This window comes from Columba livia, chromosome 9 (assembly GCF_036013475.1).
Source record: "Columba livia isolate bColLiv1 breed racing homer chromosome 9, bColLiv1.pat.W.v2, whole genome shotgun sequence".
Classification (NCBI taxonomy): Eukaryota; Metazoa; Chordata; class Aves; order Columbiformes; family Columbidae; genus Columba; species Columba livia.
The window spans coordinates 10,905,417-10,929,076 of NC_088610.1; the positions used below are offsets into that span (position 1 = coordinate 10,905,417).

A 23,660-nucleotide genomic window follows, 5' to 3' on the forward strand; every position below is an offset into this window, starting at 1 on the left:
AGATAAGATTTAGAAGTTAATAGCTTCCTGAATTAAAAAACAATATGTAAGAAGCTGAGTTCTGTTGTAGGTGGGAGCTTATGCTGATGAGCACATTGGCCGATGCTCTTTCAAAAATAGTCTTGAAATTTAATGGCGTTATTTTTAACATTTACCATGTTAGATGCTCAATTCTCCTTTTCACATTCCTAGATGAACACCTTGAAGAAGAATGTGTTAAATGCTTTATTTTTTTTTTTGTGGTATACGAGTTGTCCACAGAAATGTATCTATTACCGACCACCCTATCAAAATGGTAACACTAGAAAGATCAGAATGGGCAGGAGGATTGGAAACACCATGGGCCACTTGAGTTAATCCCATGCAAAGTGTGCAGTTGTTGTACCAAAATTTGGTTTAGAGCCCAGGTAGCTGTTTTGTTCGGCGACTGGTAAAGGAAGAGGTATGACGTGGGAGCGGGGTGTATTGCAGTCTGTGGGGGCAGGAGAGCCATGGCGAGGGTGAGGAGAGGTCAGAGGTTCCTTTTCCTTTCCGGGAATGGCAAGCTAATAAGAGGCAGATAGATAAAGCTGTAAAGAAAGACACAAGATATTATTTTTTCTGAGCAGGGAGCAGGCCTGTAAAACTGCTTACCAGAAGAGGCAGATGCTAAATGGTGATGTGACTGAACAAGTTAATGGAAAGTAATTCCTTTGAGGTTACTAAATACACAGAAACCAAAACAAAATTGCACTCTGAAAAGTCATCTGAGTTGAAAACAGCTGGAGGCGAGGAGGTTATTTAGGGTTTTAGATCACGTTGGTGCTGTTTTCACTCTTCCTTTGGGCATCTGCCTTTCGGTCACTGCTGGAGAGGGTGATGGGCCGGGAGCCCTTTGGCTGGATCTGACATGGCCACTCTTTGGGCCTCATTCAGGTCTCTTACCATTTTGTTTGGATAAAATCTTTTATCTTGCATGAAGCAGAATGCCAGGTGCGGGGGAACTGACAGAAGCAATTTTTTTTCTCTTTTGTAGCTGTTTGCAAAGCGGCGTAATAGGTTGTCTAAAACGCTTCCACTTGTTTCTGGAATAAACACCCAATATGTGTTGTTCTGTACATGTAACACATCAGTTTAAAGAGCCTGTGCATTGAGCTATACATATGCAGTGGCTGTAGGAAACTCAACAGAAAATATTTGCAATGAAACAAAAATACTGACCACTCATTTTGGTAACAGATGAGGTTTGCTTGCGTTTTTTGCACCCATTTGCAATAAGGAGAAACATTTTCCTGCAGTAGGAAAACCCAACATAATTGAAATATTAATTAGCATAATGAACAGCACTTTTGGAAAAAGCTTTTATTTATTTCAGAATAGACCACCCTAGGGTGGGAGGTACATCATTTAACAGTTTTACTGTATACGTGTGGATAAGCCCCACTTTACAGTTTATGGCAGACTTGAATAAGGGCACTGTTAGGTGGTTATGAGTTAATCAAAGCCCAGTGACAGTCTTTATATGAGGCCTTTCTACTATGGCTTCATTTCCTGCTACTCATCAAATCCTTTGAACATACTGTCATGGATGAATCAAATATATTTGTTTTCCTTGATCATGCTTAGGTCTGTTTGTTAAAAAAATAGGTGAAGAACAAGTGGCGTGATTAGATTAGTCTAATGCTGCTGTTGATTAATGACTTTAATCCATTTATTTAATAAACACTATTCTCCTTGGCCATACTGCTAAAGTAAATATTTTGCTATATTTATCTGTGCTGTAGGCTGCTTATTCTGTGGAACAGATTTTGGTGTCTCTTCCTCCACCTATAATACCGGTGCAAGTATTTCCCTGTTCAATCAGTGTGTCAGAGAAATGTAGTTACTCAGCTTTGGTATCTAAATGGTTTGAAAAGACAACAGAATATTTTTTCAATGCAGTTAGTGTCTGTGTTATTTCTGGTTTGACTCACATTACCTACTACATCGTTCTATGTTTGCCCTGAGATTTCTGTGCTGGGATACCCATCATCATCCAACTCACCAGACGTCCCTTGGAAACAAACCGAGGTGTCTGTTGATGATGGAGCTATAGGTCAGTGCTGCTCCTGCATTTCTTCCCTTTCAGCGTTGTCTTCCCTCTTTCTCTCTTGAGCTGTGTCTGTTCTTTTCTGTCCCTGCAGGGAAGATGCTTCAGGAGCTGAGGGGTAGAAAACAATTAATTCGTATTTTTAGGGGAAAGGAAGTGGCGAGAGCGCCCACCCAGGAGTGGGGAGGTGGGTACCGAGGTCTCCCTATGCAGTGGCAGGTAGGTGTTGGCTGGGTTGTGACTTGAGAATACAATTAAACCAAAGCCTTCAGGCGGCTTATTTGGGAATGAGTGCGTTGTCCTGCTGGCCTCCAGGTTTTTTTGCCACTGCTACAAGGGTGGCTTCACCTGCTTGTGGAGCAGGAAAGCTTTCCACGTTAATATGAGTGGCACAGTCTCTTTTCCTATACCCTCATCTGCAATTTGTCACAGTCCAGTAGCTGCTGTGTTAGAATGAGTTGTCCTTTTAGCAGGGATGGCTGGACAGCCAGAGCATGAACAACAGCAGCCCTCTCCGGGTAGTTTTTAACTCCTTGTGAGCCAGAGCCCTCATATAATACTGCAAAATTCCCCATTGGAGAAACGAGAGTCTGGGAGAGGCAGAAGCAGCAGGATTTGTAGGAAAGATGGTACTGTCTATTGGTGGTAGGGTGTAGAAGTTTGAAAAAGGGAAAAATTCCTAGTGTGTTGCTTAGTCTTGGGGAACTTAAACTGCCTCTTAATCACAGGCTTTACCTGTAAAAAAAGAACTTAATCTGTAGGTAGTTTATGTGAAAATACGACCAAGGCACTGAATTTTTATAGAAGGGTCGTGCTACTGCTCACGTGCTCTATGCGCTGTCACTCAGTTTTGAAAAATTCCTGGGGAAATGAGGGGACTGAAAGCAAAAGTGCAGCAGCTTTTGATGAGCAGGATTTTTAAAAATAAATAAATAAATGATTCCTTGATATGTTTAATGGCTGATGTTATGGCAGTCAGCGTTACCTTTTTTGGCAGCGTGAGAGGCTTACGTTTTTCTCTGGCTTTGCACAAAATAATAATACTAATTTTAGGAAGAATCTGGAATGCATTATGAGCACCTTATTTTAGGGGAGCTGCATCTGAGGAACATCTGGGTTATATGAGCTGGAGTTCCACCACAAACTTTACTTTTGACCTATGGTCTGACTCTTAAGTTTTCAACAAAATGTTTTCATACCTATGGATTTTTTTTAAGTGCTTTCGAGTATTAAAAGTAACTCACAATTTTGAGGGCAGTGTTAAAAGGGTTCTTGGATCGCAGTTCTTCACTCTGCGCTATGACTTCTACATACCCTGTGTTACAAGGAAGGTGGATTTTAGGACGTTTTTTTACACATCTGTTTTTAAACATGATGCCTTGCTGGGAGGGCACATATCCTGCAGAAGGCAGAGAGAAGGCAACCAGCCTTCCTAGTGTGTTCTCAGATAGTGAGAGAGCCACAACTTCAACAACACCGGGTGTACACGGTGTTCAGGGTCAGTGGCCACCATGGGACTTCTTGAGCCCATTGACGTCAACCTGTCTGCAAACACCGCGACTCGCAGCAGAGCCTGAGTCCCACTGCATTGGCTAAATGGCCCAAGCAGCTGGTTAGCTGGGCTCTACAAAAATGTAGATGGAGCTTTTACTCTGAAATAATGTCCTGTTTGACTTCTGGTTGCCGAAAAAAGTAAAGGTGATAGTGGTGCCGATATTGAAACACAGAGCTTGAATGGTGGTTACATTCATTAGGGTTGAAAATAATATAATATTGCCACATCCTCTTGTTATTTTTGGAGATTTCTTTATTTAAACAGTTTGAGCTCAGTTCCAAATGTGATATCTACTTAAAACGTGTATCACAGCTCCCAAAGCATGGCACATTTGAGAAAAAATGTCAATGAATTCACTAAATTAAGCTCTTCAAGAAACATACACAGTTGTGCTTTTGCCCCGCTGTAACAATTTCTGATGCGTGCCATGATCTGGACTGGTTCTTCTGCAAGGCCACCGTTAATCCCAAAGCAGAAGAATATCTTGTCCTGAGTATCTGAAACACAGGCAAGGCAAACAGTGTTAGCAGGGAGAGAGAAAGCAGGGAAAGAGGTATTTTTCCAATGAAAATAGTTTGAGCTTTGTTCCGTATCTTTAAATTGGAGGCCAATTTAAGAGTTGGTTCAGTGGCCTTTAAATGGTACACATCAGATTTACTTATTTTTAAACAAGGTGGGTTTTTTTTTCTCTTTCTAATTTGAAGTGAGTCTGCTGAGAGGACCCAGTTTGATAGGCTGTTATTCTCAGTCATTTTGCTAAGGAGTCTTGCAATGATGAATTTAATTTTAAAACTCAGTTCTAGAGTAAAACCACAAAAACTTAGCAGTGAGTCAGTATGTCTACTATTTTCAGAAACAAACATGCAACACAAACTGTAAACTACCTTGACTTTACACAGGTGGACCCCGTTCTCGCTGCAGTGGTCTGGAAGGTGGGATTTGGTGACTGTTGTAGCGGCCACAGTCCCTTCATGTGACACTCAGTGCTTTGAGTAATAGCTGTTTATACTCTTTTCCAGTCTAGACTGGATTTAACTTCCTTCTCCAGGATCTTTTAACTTTCAGTTTATGTGAATCGGGTTGCTTACTAATGACTTTGATGTAAATGCCTTGCAAGCGAGGCCGTGCTGCAGCACAGCTCACCCCCCTGCTTCCCCAGCAGTGCAGGCTAATTGGTATTGACAAGATTACTCTTGTGCGTTATGTGTTTTTAATAGAGCTGGCTAAGATGGTTTCCTCTCCAGCAGTTTAACTTCCTTTCCTTTCAGTGGGCTATAAGCTATCTTCTGTAATTGCTTCCATTTTTGACTTTTATAGAAATTGGTGTTTAAACTTGTATATAGCTGCTACAGTGTTCTTTTGCTGTGGTCTGGCTTCTCCCGTGTTTCTCACTGTGCAGTAAATCCTGTTTCTGTGTACTTTTGAAGAATGGTTCCTGTATCTGGATGGTCTCTTCTCCAGAATAGTGTTGTCTGCTTACCCAGTTCTTATTCTTAATCGCCTTAGACATCCTGTTCTAATAGTCGGTTCACAGACGTCCATAGACATACAGGTGCTTGGTACATCAAAGCATATTGCTGATGTGATATGAATATTTATGTTAAGCATTTTTTCTTTTAAACAGAAAGTTAGCTTGCATCAGGTTTTTTCCATATTTCTGAGGAAATAAAGGCCTAAAGACATAACACAGATCAGGAAATCAAGATTTCTTAATTGGCAGAGAAGAGCTGTTTCAGAGAGAGTTTAGGAATACAGGTGGATGTATCTCTGGGCAGGTCTTGGATGCTTCGAGTGTTCCATGTTGAGGCTTCTTGTGAAACGCTGTCGGTGATCCCGGTCCATCCAAGCACCATCCTGTGCTGTGCGCCCCGAGGGGAGCGGGGCTGCAGGTTGTCGCTAGGAACCCTATTGCTACCAACTAGGTGCAGGTAGTGGCAGTTTTTATGTTTTGTGTGTGGCCCTGATTATTCCTCCCCCCCCCAATAAGTATTTGTTTCTCTTGGATTTTTTGAGTTGTTATTTGTCTTCGTTCAGCTTCTCTGTTAGATCTGAAAAGCAGATATTAGTGTAGAAGTACTGAATTGTTTAAAATGCTGTACGTCGCTGTGGAACTGTGATTAAAAGAAATAACTTTGATTTTCTCTGTTTATGATCCAGGCACGGCAGTGGTAGAATCACCCCTGGTTTTGTGTATGCCTATTAACCAAATGAAAGGAAGGATTCAATGGAGTGATTAGTTTTCAATTTAGGCTTTTAAAACTATTGTCTGATGTTTTTTGCAGCCTAGTTACTGAAGGGAATATCCAGGATTTAGCTATTTTTAATTCCGTTTTGATTGGGACACTCTTTCCAGATAGTGAATCCAGATAAAAGCAGGATATTAGAGGAGAATTTAGAAGAAAAGAAACTGTGTCCTTAGAAGGCTTTTGTAATTCACAAAGCACAACATCTAATGACTAAATTTGTTGTTAAAGCTCAAATGGCACCGAAATCTCAGAAAGCAGTATAAACAGTGTGATCCTAAGAGGATTAGAAGAAAAACAGGAGCACACAAGTTCACATGAGGAATAGAAGCGATTCAAAGCTCACACAGAACATGTTGTTTTAGCTGTAGCGTGAACCCAGTGTAATTCCTTGTGTAATGGATGAGTAGGAGAAAATAGCATAAATGATGGTTAAACATTTCTGCATGTAGCTTTTGAGAAATTCTTGTTTTAAACTGATTATGTTGGGAAACAGGTAAGGAATAATTACTGTACATCTGTGCTATGTGTTTATAACCAGATTTGTCAGTGTGCGCTGCCATAGTTGTTTTGATCTGTGGTTTTGTCTTCGTACCACACGATTATTACTCAGTTGATAACAGCAGCCCAATCAGTCTGGCAGTGTGGATTGGTATTTGCTTTTTTGGTAGCTGGTTTGGCGTGTTAGTTTTGGCTCTGCAGGTGGGAACTGCCTGCCTGGTACAGCCTGTTTGCAGAGACCTTTTCTCCACCTCTGTGTGCAGGCAGCTCTCGGGAGTTTGTGCCTTAGGGCGTTACTGCCGTGTTGTGCACGGCAGCGGGACGGATGCTCTTCCCGAGATGATGATGTTGGGTGTTGTACCGAGCGTTTGGGCTCAGTGTCACGGCAGGGGGAACACGGGGATCAGGTGTGTCATTCGTGGGGAGAAGAACCTGGTGTGGGCAAAGCTGGTGGGAGCAGGTTGGTACCCGTGCAGCAAAACCAGTTCTCTTTTCAAGTCAAGGGGAGCGTTATTCAGTCAATGCTGAAGGCATTAGTGGTGAAGCCCCAGCCTCTCGGAGAGGAAGGATCCCAATGCACAAGCTGTTGTGCCTCCCTCAGGTGTGCTTTATCAACTTCAAGGCCATCTGGTGGATTATTTTTAAGTGTCATATACTGTAGCTGTTACTACATCTGGTCACCTGTTTAAATTACTGTAACAGGTTGGTATATAAAGGTCTAAAATCACTGTCTAAAATCAATAAATTATAGCTGTCACCTACCTGCATTGTTTCAAGATACGCGTCAAAATGACAAAATCCAGTAGGATAAATTTGGAAAGAAAAAAGCTGCTGATGGGGCATTTGTACTCAGTACTTGATTCTGAAGAAGGACATCGCTGAGTTTTCTGAGTATTTATGTGTCATTTCAAGCGCTCTTATTTAAAACTGGAGCCTACAACCAATTAATATGAGTGAGGAAGGAAGCAGAGTCAGTGAACCTTTACTTTTCTCATTCTCTGCTCTCTTGAGTCTTTGCTTCCAGCTTCTTTCCATGTCACTGCCCTGTTTAGATATAAAGCGAAGGACAAGAAGCCTCTTCCACGGATCAGACGGAAAGGTTTCCCTCTCTGGCTTCGATGTTAAGTACAGCACTCAGAAGATTGCACAAGGGCAAAAGGGTGTTGGAAAGAGACAGTTTGGGCAGTGTATGCTGAGGAAAGCCTTTTTTCGTTGAAGGAAATGGTTTATGTTTGTGCAATCATCCTTTTATTTATGTTTGCCGTGTTCCTTCCCAAATGAAATAACCCAAACCAAGCGGCGCACTCAGAACTGGGCAGCAGAGCCCCTCTCTGCCATTCTCGCACACAGCTGGCATAAGGATTTAGTCTGTTCTCAAAAGAAGAGCGCAAATATCAGCTGGTTGGTGTGCTGTTCTATTTTTAAGGAAAACTCTTGTTATAAGCAAGTACTGTTTGTTTATGGGATCTGCTGAGCCAGGTGATAGAGCTTTCTCTTCTCTGCTGGTCTGCAGCTCTGGCTGGGGAAAAAACAAACTTTCTGAGTAGCTCCACATAGGAAACCATGTCACTTGAGGAGTGGAGTTTTCCTCAGCCTATTTACATAGTTTCTGTGGCACCAGTACAACTAAGCAAGGGAACAAGAGCGTGTTCGCAGATTCTTTCAATTCCTAGCATTCCAGCGTTCTTCAGCATCCTCTGCAGTGCCTCTCGCTTGCACTGGGAAGGTTACGTTTCTGTCTGCCTTGGGAGTGGGATCTTTCTAAGAGAAAAGTAAGCCCAACTTCTGCAGCTCTTTTTATTCAGCTGGGTCCAAAACTGCCTTTATAATAAGGCATTTCCTACTGGTTGAGCTTGAAAATTGTACACAAAAACTTTGTGTTGATCATGAGCCCTGAAAGCCGTAGTTATTCTTTACTCATAGTGAAAGTTTTTGAACACAGTGTACAGATGCTTTGTAAATAGTTTAATCTAAAAATAGTCAGATAATGCTTTCAGACACCCATGTCCGTCTGTCCTTCTTGCTCTTTGAGTGGATTATTAGATATTTCCTAACACAAAAAGTAGTTTGGCAGGTATTTGCATGGAGAGCAACCACTCACAGATATTAGTGTGAATAAAGACTGTTTGTTGTTAATAAGTAAAAATAGATATTACTGTGCATGGAGTTGGACATCAAAACATGTTTGCTGATAGTTAACTGTTTTATTGTTAGAAGCACAAAATTATTATTTATACATAAAGAAAATTACTAAAATATAGGAGAGAGCGTGGATATTTTGGATTTTTTTTTGTTTTTTGGTTTTGGTTTTGGAAGATGGGAAAGAATTCTCTTGAATGTTGCACTAGGAAGAATTCTATTGTGTACCTGTTTGTTTGTTTTTAATTACTGAAGTCACTGCAGTGGTTGGTAACTACCTGGGTGCATGGGCACACGTGTGTACATGAATGGAGTTATTTAGTGCAAGACGTGTGAGGAAAACAGTTGTTTTCTTTTTTTCTTTTACTGCTTTTCAATGACTGGAACCATTTTGGAAGTGAAACCGCTGGAATGTTGATGGTGTGTTTAGAAATCGGTAGCTGAGGTTTACTTCCAGAAGAAACCTGGCATGGGCAGAAGATAGTGTACGCTGCCTCCTTTGCCTGGTTAACTTCCCAAAGCCTTTTCTGGAGAGCTAAGGCAAAATCCAGACATCAGGATTTGAATCCACGGGTGGTTTGGTTTGTGTACACTGCCGCTGAATAGGTGCGGCTGCCTAGAGGTCTGGTGGTATAACTGTTCATTCAGTGGGCTTATTTGTTCCGAGGTCTGTGTTTCAGCTCCCGGCAGGAGCAGTTGGTGTGGGGTGAGTAGTGACTGGACCTGTGCAAAACCCGGCTCTGCGTCGTCTTCTGCGTCTGATCGCGGCTGCTCAGGCTCCTGTGCAAATTCAATGGGAAACACTCAGCTCCTTGAACAGGGCAGCTGCAAGAGCCGCGAAGGCCCGTACTTGATAACATTTTATTCTGTTAACACCACTGTTTTCAAAATAATAAATACTAACATTTCCTATTTTGTCTCTTTCCTTGTCAGCGTCACCCTTCTGTGGCAAGAGGCACGTGAAAGGAAAACTTCTGCATATCAATGCACTGCCAATGGTAAGTACCTTTTGAACTGACTGCAGGTGGTGTGGTTCCTTCCTGCAGATAGACCATAAGCTGTCTTGTATTGTAAACAGTGGTTTTAGAGTAACTACTTTTTAGTACACAAGTGGATTGCTTTAATTTTATAAGAAACATCTAGACCATTACTCTGTTTGACAGTAATATTACAGTTGTATCTGGATTTTAACTTGTGAAAAGTAGTCAAGCGTGTTAGTTTTGAGGCAAGAAGTGTGACTTGCCAATAACACAGCTTATCCTGTTGGTAACTGGTTTTGTTTCCTCTTTTGGCCAAAAGCCTGTTTGGGGCGAGCTGGAGCTGAGCTGAGTCCCCAGTTGCCCTCACGTGGGTGCTCTCTGCAGTTTGTTTTGGTACTAACAGCTTCTCCTATAAAAAACCTGCACAGTGCCGGGTGTATTTTGCTTCAGAACATTTGACAGCGTAAAACTAATGAAGATCTTGGTTCCTACAGAAAGGGGCTTGGTTGATGTGATCTCAGCCCATCTCTGGAATGTTACTCAGTGTCACAGACCACTGGAAGTTTTTATTTGCAGGCTGTCTTTATGGTTTACCTGTGCTTTCTGATAGTTGTCCTGATGGAAGGCAGACGTGAGGTCTGAAGAGAAGGACCAGAACTTGTTGCTTCAGCTTTGAACAAATAATCTTTCTTCGGCAGTTTTGGTATCTTGTGTTGTCACAGTTGAGGTGTACTGTGTGAATGGTAATTGCAGCCTTAGCCTTAAGAAATAAATGCAAAGTGCCAGCCTGATTTTTGTTTTTCAAGCATCTCTAGATCATTGCACTCAGTACAGAGGTTAAAAAGATACTATTTCTAGCCACCAGCTTTGGAAACTCACTTTGACATCTGAGAGCTGAGCTGGGTTCATTTGGTTTGCATGTGGGTATGGATCTAAAGAATATGGAAATGAATGATAGTTTCTCTTACACCTTTGCAACTGCTGTCTTTGCCCTGGGGCAAAACTACACTCCAGAAGGGTTTGCTTGGATGTAACTGCTTTACTTTGGAACCTTGTACATGGTTCTGTTGACTCTCGACGACATCATGGACTGAAGTGTTATGCAGCGTAGATTTGGCTCTAAGTAAAGCAAGTATAACTCTGAAATCAGAAGATCTACACCAAATGTGTATCTCATTTAATGGACCGGTGTTTAAGCTCAGAGTTGATATGTGTAAAGTTTATAGTGATTTTAGGATGAATTTCTACTGGTGGGCATGGATTTGTTGAGTGGGATGGTGTCGGTTTTACCTGGTCACTTGGCCTGGTCTTGTAACTTTCCCAAACTGAAATTAGCAGTGCTCTCAGCCTTTTCTATTAGTGCAAACTTTTCGTTGTTGTGAACTTTTTTCCCAACAAAAGGCTTCTCTGATTTCTTTTTATTTTGTATTAGTTGAGTATGTTTTTAGTTATGATTTGAAATACATGTCTGTATTACTGCTTCTCTTAAAAACATGACTCATTCCATATTAACATAGTCCTCATACTTCATAAAATTTTAAATACGGAGGGACTATACTTGAAATGTTACTGCATTTGGTCCTAATTTTTCCCCTACAAATTATATTAGAAATTCAGAATTGCATAGTCTCAAGGGCATGCTAGTTGTTACAGTGATCATAAAACATACTCAACTGTTACTTTGTAGTGAAGTGAAATGCTCCCCACTCTTTTCTTTAAGGGCTGCTTTTGTGCTATAAGTTGTTATATTTTATTATTCTAGAGATTTTTAAACGATTATTCATCTCTCAGCTAACTTTGAAACAGTTTGAACGTAGACTTAAGAGACACATTCTTCATCATACCCATAGGAATCATAGCTTGTTCTAGTTTAGAGTAAAAAAGGCTTTTGTAGGTTTGGGTTATGTTGTTTTTCCCTCTGATGTTTGTAGACAAGAATGGGCCGGAGGTTGACCTTAAAAGAGCCGTTTGTGTTCTTCTCCCAGACAGTATTTGGATTAACTTGGTAGCCATGTTCAACACATACACTTCAATTAGAAATGCATTTCTGCTTCCCTTGAGAAGTTATACTTGCATTTTCCATCAGTTTTTTTTTCAATCATGATTGTCAGTTTCATTGCTTAGTACTCAAAAAACCACCAACCAACAACAAAACCAAAAGGCAAAACACGGAAGTTACGCATCCTCTTTTGTTCTTTCTTTACTTTTCCATTTTAAAGGTAATTAAAATATGCTTATTTTTAGCATCATATATGACATGTTAACTGATAACGGAATAGGGTAAAATATCAGTTACTTCTTAAAAACATGTTGGAGTTGTTGGCAATTTAAAAAAAGATATATAATTTGTATAGTGTGGTATAGTGTTAAAGGAGAGTACGGCTGTGTTCAGTTGCTCTGAGTTCTCCTTCCCATTCTGCCAGTCACCTGTAACTGTTCCTCAGTCTCAAAAGGAAAGATGCAAAGGCTTAACAAAAAAGGCCTGTTAAATGAAGGAAAATTATTGTATAATGGTACTTTTTCTAGGATTTCGAAGGGTCATTTAGAGGCTAATAACTGGGTACTTAATCCACGGTCACAAGGACTAACAAATGTGTTGGAAATAAAAGTGGAAAGTCCTGGACCTTTGGCCTTACACAAAAGATCGCGTCAGGTTTTCTGCACAGGCTTTAGCAAAATAATTTTCTTATGCGATGGAGCAGGTAGCTTGAGAGAGGTTTTTGCATTGTACTTTGAAGGGCTTCTCTTGCAAGTTTTAGAAGGAAGACAGTTTGCCTTTCTGTCTCCTGCAAGTCACTGAAGCAGGCCTGCGTTTGTGTGGGTGTGTATGTGCAGAAATATGTGTGGCTATATATGAGTGTGCTTGTGTGTGCATGTGTCCGTATACATGTACATGTATATCTACAGTTGTAAAAAGGAGTGTGCAAAATCCAGGGACTTACAGAAAGCTGGGAAACATCAGTTTGTGAGTATCAAACAACAGCATGCTGTGATGGGTTTAATGTCATAGGAAGTAACCAAAAAGGGCTATGAAAGAATCGAGCAAGCAAGACAATGTGGTGACCTTTTAAGAGGCGCCCTGAAAAACACTGTGCTCGGGTTCTTGGCTCCATCTTTTACTATGTGGTTATTTTGAGAAAGATCAACATGCTGCTCAGTTAAAGAGGTCTCCCTGCAGCATAGAACAGAGGATATTATCATTTATTACAAGCTGACATCGGTAAGTTTGAGGATAGGCAGCAAGCACAAAGTTACTTCATCTCCAGCAAAGCAGGGTCGTCAACAGCGAAGCCATGTCCCCATAGTCTCTTGAGGGGAATACAAAGTAGGTGTTTTAGGTGAATATATCGTACTGCATTTTGAAAGTGTAACAAGCCCATTATGTGTTACGTCAACTGTTCTTACATGGAAGATACTCGTTATAGGAGAACAACTCTGCAGGCACGAAGTCGCTTGGGCCAGGAAATTCCATGCGTGCAACACTTTGATGTGATTATCTGCCCAGCAGGACTGGTTGGAGGAGCTGGGGAAGATGAAGAAGTCGCTCCAAAGAAAAAGGCATTCAGTGAAGGGGTTGGAAGATGTTGGCAAAAACTTCCACAGGACTGCAGCAGGACTTTTCTTCGAACCCTTTTGTGGTGCCTTCTGTAATGTCATCCTGTGACTTTACCACTCCTTAGAAGACAGCTGAAGGAATAAATTAATACAACTGTTAATTTGTTTATGGTTCCACAACAGCTAAACCCATATAAATTTTGGTCTGCCTGCCAGGTTAATCTTCTGCCAGTCCCTTATGTTGAAGTGGTTCCATGCAGAGGAAGACAAGCGGGGGAGGAGCTGGGTCTGGTGTGGATGCCCCTGCTTCTGCCAGCACCTGCCAAGGACAGTGGCAGGTCCATGCCACTAGCCCCAGGGTTTGCGCTGGAATTCCAAAATTGACTTTGTTTCAACAAGAGCTGAATGTCATCTCACAGCTATAAGTATATACGAAAGAAGATCTGCGGGTGAGCAGGCCTTTGAAAGATGGTAGAGCTGAAGGTTGGTTTTCATCACGCTGAGAAGAGGGACCCCTGCTTTCAAGAGTTTATGAAACTTGGCAGTACTTAAAATGTTGTCTACAAAAGACACAAATAGTTGCATCAACATAAAAAACCCTGCAGGTATAACGCCCTTATTCTTCAAATACAGACGCACTTGCAGATGTGTAACTTCACGTGTAGGAATAATTCTTTTGAGATATAAATAAGGAGTGTTCACATGCATAAAGCTAACCAAGCTTGAAAGTGTTTCCAATGGTACGGCCTAAAAGTGCTCATGAAATTTATTTTTGAGGCTGTTGTACAGTTTGTGGAGTACAGCTTTAAAATGAAAAAAAGAAAGTATTTCTAGCAGTTTCAGAAAAAGTCCAGACTGAGTGACAACATGGAATTTTGGACTCTTCTGCTCCTTCTAAAATCGATAGATGCTATTATAAATGAAGGAAGGTGAAGTGCAATGTATTTTGTCTGATAATTGGTTACAGCTGAACAATTATATTTCAGAGTGTTCATCCATAAATTCTATTTATTGGATCAGCATGAATTAGCTGATCTAGGGGTATACGTGTTGAAGAGGAAGTGCTAATAATATGGTACAAAAGAACACCTGTGTGGTGTGGTAGGGTGCATACTGTGATAAGTATTAAAAATTTTATGTACTGCTGCATTCTGATCCATTTTTAGAAGAGTTTTTTAGTTTCCTGTTTCTTTACAGGAAGCAAGTTAAACACACTAGTAAGATCTCTTTCTGATTCAGAGGGAAAACACCCCTTGCCTCCTTTTTCTACTGTTCAAGTTCACTGCGGAATGAATTGACTGAAAGGGAAACTGCTGTCCTTAAAAATTTTAAGAAGTGGTGGCTCTACTTTTGAAGTAGCATTTGTCGGAGAACTTTCTCTGCTGATTCTCTAAGCACTTTGCAGTTCTGAAATAAGCTTTGACTAAGAATTCTCGGCAGAATCATAAATATGTAATTATCTGAGCAGCCAGGATATTTGGCCCCTGGCAGGTGCCCAGTGCCGTGCGGTCACCAAGCGAAGGGAACTGGGCCAGTATCTCAAACTGGGGAAACATCCTCTAAACCAGGATGAGAGCCATCGCTGTTCCTTGCCTATTGCCATTCCTAGGTTTTAAATCTTAAATGTACCTGAAAAGAGGCTGTTGCTGCAATAAGTTGTCTTATGTTACAGCTTTTTTAGTCTGTGGGTTTTTTTGTTTTTGTTTTCCTTGTTGTCTTGCCCATCTCTTTCACCTCCTTTGCACTGGGTATTTCTGTCTTTAGCACTTTATGCTGGTTTCGGTTCAGTAGTTAGTAGCAGCAGTAGTAGTGCAGTTAGCATTGGATTATCTCTTATTTGATCAGCACACCATCTGCTTTAGAGGACAGGGAGATTTTATGTTTCTGCTCTGGGTTCACTGCCATATGCCTGTGGTGAAGTTGCGTAACCTGAAATGACCTCTTTCCTGCTCTATTTTATGAAAGAATTAGAAATACAGTGTTAAACATTCTTGGCAGTGGCTAAGTTTGTTGCATATTTAAAAAATTAACTGGATATTAGTAGGATATTGTAGAGAAAACCTAATGACAGGCTCTTTTGCGTTCAAGCACGTGAGTGTTACCTCTGGAGCAAAGCAGGGCTGATTTCACAGAAGACCATGTTAATGTGTCACTTGTAGCATCAGGTCTTGATCCTGCTTTCCTTCTTGTCAACAGAAAGTTGATATTGGTTCAAGTCAACAAAAAGCCGCCCTTAGTTTCAGTGGTGTTGATGCTGGGAGATAATGAATATTGCTGCAGAACGACAGAAGTCTGTTTGCTGGCGGCAATGATACTGAATGTACCGACTTCTGTTTACTTGGGAGAAACTGAGACCTGCTGGACACCCAAGACAGGGAACCTGCATCTGCATGGACATCAATGTAGAGGCCAGATCTAGAAGCCTGTATTTATACGTCAGGTCTCTAGTTCATCGTATAAATAGAAATGAAGTTCGTAGTCACTGGCTTAGTGCCCTCATATTTGTAAATGACGGTGTAGCGTGGTGTTCTTACAGTGATTTAATGAACATATATAAAAAACTATTCATGACAAGGGATCTGAATCTATCTGGGGTTGGTATTGAGCATTATGTATGTAGGATTGACATCCATGAATTTAATATTCACACAAATGTAGGGTAGTGATGCCAAATGTGAGCCATAGTTGGAATACTTGGTCTCATTAATGATATTAATGAATTTTTTTTCCTTTCATTTAATTTCTTTAGGCTGTAGATGGACCATATTTTATTACGGTCTACACATGTTTTTAAAATGTTTTATAATGTGCTCAGGTGCTTAACATGTGGTTTTTTTAAAAAAAATAAACCCAGTGGCATAAATTAAGTTAAAGTCCATCATAACTAAATGAAAAGGAGAGGATGTTATTAAAGTAATAAATTGGCAAGTGAGCTTTCAGAAAATCAGCTATTTCTCTCTTTTGCAAGCTTATTTTATCTATTAGCATAGTCACCACTTTTTTGTGAACACAGCCAGGCACGTCTGGTAAAGAGAATACAGAAGTCAAGTAACTTGCACACATGATGGACTATGCAGAAGTGATTTTAAGCATGTGCTTAGTCATGAGAATAAAGTCAGCGTTGGTTAAAATGAATAGAGGGCAGATCAACTGTCAGAGCAAATTCTCTTTTCATGAATAAAAGAAACAAGTTTAAAACTATCAGGTACATAACACACAAATTAAGGGGAAAAATAGATGGTCAAAGGTTAAAGAGGGAATGAAAACACAAGTTTTATGGTCACAAGATCAAATGAGGCATTAGTTAATTTTCCTTTTTTTGGTGCAGTTCACCAAGAGTTCAAGTAATTCAACTGAGGGATTGAACTGGAACAGAAAAGAGTGCCAGCAAAAGTGATTACTAATAACATAAACAGAAAAAAATAATCAAATGAATTTAAGACTTGATGTCAGCATTTCACATTAAAATGCATTTGAAAAGGCTGGAATTCCATCCTGGTTGCATGGAACCTGGTTTACATAGAAAACAAATTTATAACAGCTCTTCTTGCAACAGTTGATAAATTATTCTACTAATGAGCTGTTAAAATGGATTTAACCAAGAAGTGGCTGAGGTGCAGAAGATGTTTTCTGGAGACTGACCATCTGGGGAATGGGAAATAACCTGAGGAGCAGGTCAGGGCGTTGGGACCCGGGGAAGCCCTGGGTGATGGGGAATTACAGACATTGCAAGTGGTGCTGCTCTCTGGGCAAGATCATTCCTGCCTTTCCTTCTACAGATTATTTCATGCTTTTTACAATAGGCAACTAAGAAGTTTGCTTATCGGTTCGTGTGAATGCAGCTTATTGTTGGCATACCTTTCCACTGGATGAATTTCCCTATTTCTTTTATAGTTAACTTTTAAAAAGTAAAAAATAAACTAAACAAAAGAAAACCTTTTGTATGGAATCCTTCAATTTTGGTTATTACTAAGATGTTTTCTGTGCTGTTGCAGTTTACTAGATTCCTGGTTCGAAGCCTGCCCCACTCGGCGGGCAGACTCTGTGCGACCTGGTTTTGGCTCAAGCTCAAAGCCATGGTGAATTGACTGTTGTGGAGTCACTTTCATTGACACAACCAGTTTTGTTCCACGTTTTCTTTGCCAAAGCTGACTGAAGTTTCTCAACATATCTGCCTCTTTGTAGCCTACAGGAACAAGCATTGCGTCTTTTTTTTGTTTTTATGCACACGTGCTGTGATTGTCTCTATGGTGGTCCATGTATTTCATTTGAATACTTTTTTCTCCTAACTCAAACTCAACAAAGTACTGATTTTTGTCTTGCAATATGACTGTGTCATGGCATTTGCAGGGATTACCTTCTTGAGGTTGGCAATACTGCTCAGACTGTTACTGCTTCTCATTTTCATCGGATTGCTTTTTAGCCGTCCGCAGTCAGATGTGACTGTAGCTTATTTGGAAAAAAGAATGAATGTTGTATGTTGCAACATAACTGTAATCCTCTGAAATACCGCAGTCCTAATGGTGTCTGGAGGTCAAGGGAGCTCTGGCTTTGCATTGGGAAGGAACCGACAAAGGGTTCCTACCCTGTATTGTGTGTGTGTATAAATATATAATTTGTAACCACAGTAGACAAGACTTGGGCTCCATGGACACCTGTAGTGCAGTCTGTATTTCTTTCATAAAGCTGTTCATTTTTGGTTTTAGACAAAAGAACAAGCTAGAGCTAATCTGTCTAGACTGCGGGATGATGCTTGCTCCAGCAATATGTTGGAAATTATTCATTAAAATACTGATTAAATGTTGTAGAAGAATTGTGAAGTGAATAAGGAGTGTCTTGAAGGGAGGTCACATCATTTTGTGCTAACAGGGGATGAGCTTGTGCCTAATGGAAGTTTGTTGTCTTACGAGCTAGTCTTGGGCTGACTTTAATGTATTCACTAATGAACTTGGCACCAAAAGTAGGAGTGTACAATAAAATTTGCCAGTGACAAAGCTGGGAATGCTGTCAGTAGAAACAAGGAACAGCAAGAGCTGATTGACCTTTAGGAACTGGTTGGAAAAAGTGGACTGAAATTTTCCAGCACAAGATGCATGGTTGTGTTACTTTGAAGAGATGGGAGTTTAGCCCTAACCTGGGTGCTCATCTCTTGAAAATGCTAGAGGGGATGGAAAGGCATGAGTACATTAGCCAGTAAAATCAAAGGATTTCTTTTCACTCTTACCCTGCAGCTCTGAAAAATGTACTCCTGAGATCTGTGAGGTGCAGAGGTACTCAATGGTAGAAATAGGGAAGTATTAATGCTGCTTATGTGTAAGGCAGCACCGCTAAGTCCCCCTGTATAAACTGAACTGCTCTGGTAGACCATGTTCCAAAGGGGTGAATGTGAGGTGGAGCAGGTGCAGAGGACAGCTATGGAGATGGTGAGGGAAGAGCTGAGTCTGTCTTGCAAGAGGACACTGTGAGGTTGATTGGTTTATCCTGGTAAAGTCAAGTCTGAGAGGGGATATAATTGTTTTCTCTAAATACATGAGGGGTTGATAACGACTTGAGTGAATACAACTGTTTTCGATGTCAGGTTGGAGACAGTTCTGGGACAGGAAGAAATGCGTATATCTTGGTAAGGAGTATATTCAGGCTGGAAAATGAAAAGCAGGTCTCATCCATCAGGGGAGCAGGATGTCGGGATAAACTTCCAATAATATAACGGGCAGCAGAACAGCTTCGCTAGTTTTGAGATGGACACTTGTTAATACAAACTGGGCTCCAGGGGTGAGCCCAGTGGTCTTCCTAACAAGCAGGGTTTGTTTGTGGAATGACAGCCTTTGTCTTGGCAAGGTAAGAAAGCTTCATTTTGTGTAACCCAGAGAGAACATCAATGATCTTTCAGCCGTGTTCTGTTTTGCCAGATTAGCAAGTTTGACAAATGTAGAAGTAAATCACGTCTTTCTGTTAGGGACATGGGACAGAAACTGCTGCCTGGGAGAACACAATATAATGAATATGAACATTGTAGTTCAGCAAATTCAGAAGCACATAACAGGTCTTGGATGCCTTTTTTTTTTTTTTTTCTGTTTTGGAAAACAGTGTCCATTAATCTGTTATGTAAGTGCCTTTAAACTTATGCTTTATGAAGGAGTGTTATGTATATAAATTCTGAAGCCTTCCAAAGAGAACTCGTGGGATCTATACGTAGCAAAGCTATGGGAAAACAATATTTGTTTGGGGTTCCTAAGTCTCTGTTGTTACCCCAAGATTGGTCTGGGAGTATTCTGCACAATGCATGAGTGGAGAAGCATCAGCAAAGGCAAAGCTTGAGCAGTATTACTAGAAGTGCCAGGGACAGCTGCAGGGAGTGACATCTACGTAAAAAGATCTCAGCTATGCAGGACTCATCAGTTAGGAACCCCAGCACTTGCTTTTGAAGAAAAAGCATCACAGCTTAAGTGAAGTTAATTGTTCCACATATCTTTGTGACTTGTAACTCATTTGGTGGAAAGTCCACAGTGGTTTGTAGGCACAGTGCTCTGGGTAGGGAAGGGAGCTTGGAGATCCCCAGAGGAGATCTGGGTCACAGAATAACACACTCACTTCTTTATTCTTTTGCCCTGGCAGCATGTAATTTGTGTTTTGAACAGTGCTGCCTCGCTGGGAGTCTCCCAATGGAATATGAATGCATGTCAGAGAAGAGTTATATAAATATATAAAAATAAATACATCTAGCCCTGCCTCACATCCCTCTGTTGGCTAAATGCATGAAAATTGCGTAGAGGTCAACTAAAAGGACCTATTTGGGAACTGAAATGGGTGAAACGTGACTGCCCAGTGAGAAGTGTTCATAGCCCTTCCTTGGATGGTTTATGGGAGCTGAGCATCACTTGGGACAACTTGGAAGATAACGCTGTGGCTCCTTTACACAGGCAACTTGTTGCACGCTGTGCCAGGGTTGAGAAGCGATAGTGTGCTGTTACCGTGTCTGTGGTTTTATTGTATTTGAAAAGCAATCTCATGGCAATCTCTACTTTAAATTCACAGTGTGCTATGCAGCGCCTCCGCTATCGTGTGTTGAAATCCTGTGATAAGAGTGGTGTAATTAGGAAGCTTAGTTGAAGAATATATATTCCTTAAGTATAGTGGATTTGCCAAGAGGTGAAGCATTCCCTGACTTGCTCTGTATTCCTAGCAGAATTTCATTAAAGACCTCTCAGGTTAAATGGAAAAAGCAAAGCTGTCAAAAAGCAGGGAGGGGGAGGGGGACAGTTGTTTCTGCAGCAGTAGGTGAATGCCAAAAAATCCTCCAAACCAGAACATTTTCAACGGGGTGTTTTTGCTTCCTTTCTCCTGTACTAAGTTGCAATGAGAGAAGCAACTGTAGGATCTGTAAAGCGTGGACTTTGCTGTAGGAAATGCATCTGTTTTCACTTCTAACAGATCTAGGTGAGCTGTATGGATTATTTTTTTTTTTTTAGTAACACCTAGAAAATAATTTGTTTTGGGAGCCTTAAATCCACTAAATAGTTGCTGAATGAAGAAAAAACTGCTAGACAGGCAGGAGCATGTGCAACGTTTTGCCTCACACTAGGATAATGGCTGCAAATTTGTAGAGCTTCAGCTGCTTAATAAGGCATTCCCGACCTCGGCCCAACAGCCGGAGCCAAGAACAGAAAAAGCGCCTGTTCCCGTGACGCTTTTTCCTTTCTCAGCCTGTTTTCCCTCAAAACACTTTCCTGCTCGCTGGGCTCTGCCCGTGGTTTTGCTGTGTTCGCTGGGGCTGAGCAAGGACTCACCTGCCTGCTATATGGTTAGAAAATGAGAAAAATCACATTCTCTCGCAACTAGCTGTATATAGAGTGTTTTTTCCAAACACAGAATAGACTGACTATATGGCTCTTTATCTAGCTTTTTTGCCCATAAGCCAAGGGCTTGCCTTTAATCCTTATTCAGTACTATGAATATTTCATTTCACTGGCCAGAGAAGAAGTTACTGAATTTAGATAAAGACAATATTCAACATTGTATTTATCCAACTCAGAAACAACTCGCACTTCCAGGAATGACTAGAAAAGCGATGTTACATCTTGGCACTTTCATTATCTTTGAAGAGTCTTCAGTGTTTTCTGCCCTCCCACATAAGAGGAATCTTTTTTTTCTTTTTCTTTTATTTTTTAATTTTATTAGGGGTGTGCTATGAGGACAGAATCAGCAGCAGTGGTACTGCAGGATGTCTGGAAAACCTTGGTCAGTAAGAAAGAATAGCAGATGGTCTAAGGAAAATATATTAAAACAAAACAGCAAAAGTCCTGCACAGGAGGTTTTTGATGTTGTTGTTGACATTTGGTTTTATGTTGTTTATCGACGTTGTCTGGTGAAGTTACAATCTCTCCAGCACAGGAACAAACTCTTACATGTTTATGCAATGTTAGCACAATGGGGCCCTATCCTGAAAAAGCGTCTTTGGGATGGTGCTGTTATTCAAATAAATAGTGGTAATAATAATGTTTATATTGGCCGGTTTTAATTGTTGTGAAGGTTCCTTGAGCAAAAAGAGAGGTGCCTGAAACAAAACAGAAGAATTTTAGGTGAAGTGAGTAAAATCCCCATGATCTGCTGCATGTGTTGTTTGTTAATTGCGCGTCTTTCGTAGATCTTTTTGTACTGCTCCATTTTATCCAAGTGTGTGCAACCACATCAGAGTTTCTACAAGGCTTTCTATCAGTGCACATTGTGATTTTTACTCAGGTAGTAAAGACGATGGCTACCCGAGGTCTTTGTGGTTTTATATAACTCTGGCCTTGCAGGCCTGTGGTTCCCTTGCTGTCTGTTTGGGGGTGCAGACAAGCGATATGAACTCTGCACTATGCACTCTCCTTTGGCTTTTCCTTCCCACCTGCCTGGTTTCCACTCGTTCCCCTGCCTGTGGCCTTGCGCGTTTTCCTCCAGAGCATGGACTTGTAGTAGCCTTGTTACAAATGGAATGGAAGGGCAGGGTAAACAGGGATGGACTTGGTTACGTATCACTGTGCTGTGGAAAACGCAGCTGGTTTGTGTCTAGAAATGGGGTCAGGTTTTAATTGCGTTGTCAGGATAGTGAGCGCTTACGTAGTTTGCTTCTCAATATAAAAGGGAACAAAAATGGATCTGCTATTATCTTTCTCTAGTGCTTATGAAAGTATAGTATGTATGTATAAATGTAAAGTACGGTAGGTCTGGAAAGCCCTACAAACCTTTAACCACTTGCAAGTGGTCTCAGTTTTCTTCTTGACAAAATGAGCTGGTTTTATTTCAGTAATGTACATTGTAGCATATTTACAGTGAACCTCTTTCTCTATTTGAATGTTGCTGTTTGGAATAGACAAGTTTGCTTCACCTGAGGCAGAAAATAACATTTTTTTATATAGTTGGAATAACATTTGTAAGAGTCTAGCAGATTTAGGAACCAAAGTTGAAGTCCATGACCACTTGATAGTGCTGCCTCATTCTCTGATTGCCTTCCGTAACCAGAATCACATCTCTGCGCTCATCTTCATCCCCAGAGAGGTTGTGTAAGTGAATAACCATGTCTGCTTTCCTGCTGGGCTGTGTGGGCTCATCGCATTTGGCTCTTCTTAACTGCAGTTTGGGTGGAGGGTACAATGGCAAAGGATTTATTGTTTCTGTGATTATATAATAGAATATCCAGTTATAATAATTTGAATTCAGTTAATATATTAACTGAATTAATTTAGTTAAAGGCAGTGGAAAGACAGCTTTCCTGGCATCTCTGGGGAGGGGATATTCTTACCAGGAGATGCATCTGGATTGACAGGGAAATCTGTGGTTTGTCTGGTGGAAAGCAGCTCTTGGTAGTGACAGGGAACCTGTGGGATGCACAATAATCGTCCAAAGACGTAGTACTTAAAAATGCATATTCTTCTACCAGGTTAAGTCTCCGATATTGGCTTGTTCTTTCTCTGTGGTTTGAAGAAGTTGTGGATTTTTTGAACGGTCTGTATGACCAGGACTTCCCAGAAGAACACTTGCCTTCATCTCTGTAACATACCCAAACCTCAAAGTTCTATCCTTATTTCTATTAAAGTTAATTAAAAAGTAAAAATTCTGTCAGATGTCTTTCTGTAATGCCAGTTTCTTGCCTAAATGTAAGTGTAACTAAAAAACAATCTTTTCCTTCTGCTGATGGTGTTTACATGTTTCAAGATGAGCTGTTGCAATAAACTGATTCAGAATTGGAGAAAAATGAAAAGACAGAAACTCGACGTTGACTCGGTGCGGGTTCACCGCAAAGCAGGTGGTGTGGGACTCGGTGCAGCGTTAGAGCTGCACAGGTAAATTTGCTTATTGATAGCTGGGCTCCAGTTTTTAATCAGAAATATAAGACATGCTGAATCCCCCCTGCCATTGTTTGCGTGCAATTCACTGATAATGGAGATTTTCACTTGCTTGGTCAAACCTACCCTAATCCTGAAACTTTTTTAAAATTATCTGCTTAGGGTTTAAATATTTTCAGCATATATAAAGGAAAAGCCCAGCAAGGGATGAATGGGACCACATTTTATCTTACGTCCTTTTAAGGTACCTTGCTGCTTTCCTGCTTACATGTGTGACAGTTATTAGAAAAAATA

At 40.8% G+C, this 23,660-nt stretch overlaps 1 protein-coding gene across 5 annotated transcripts in view; it reads left to right on the forward strand.

Moving 5' to 3' along the window:
- TBL1XR1 (TBL1X/Y related 1) overlaps positions 1-23,660 on the forward strand; it is a 114,619-nt gene that overhangs the window by 40,078 nt on the left and 50,881 nt on the right. For all 5 annotated transcript variants that reach the window (XM_065073805.1, XM_065073806.1, XM_065073803.1 and 2 more), the window contains exon 2: positions 9,440-9,504. The gene's annotated coding sequence lies outside the window, so the exon portion shown is untranslated. The remainder of the gene's footprint in view (positions 1-9,439; positions 9,505-23,660) is intronic.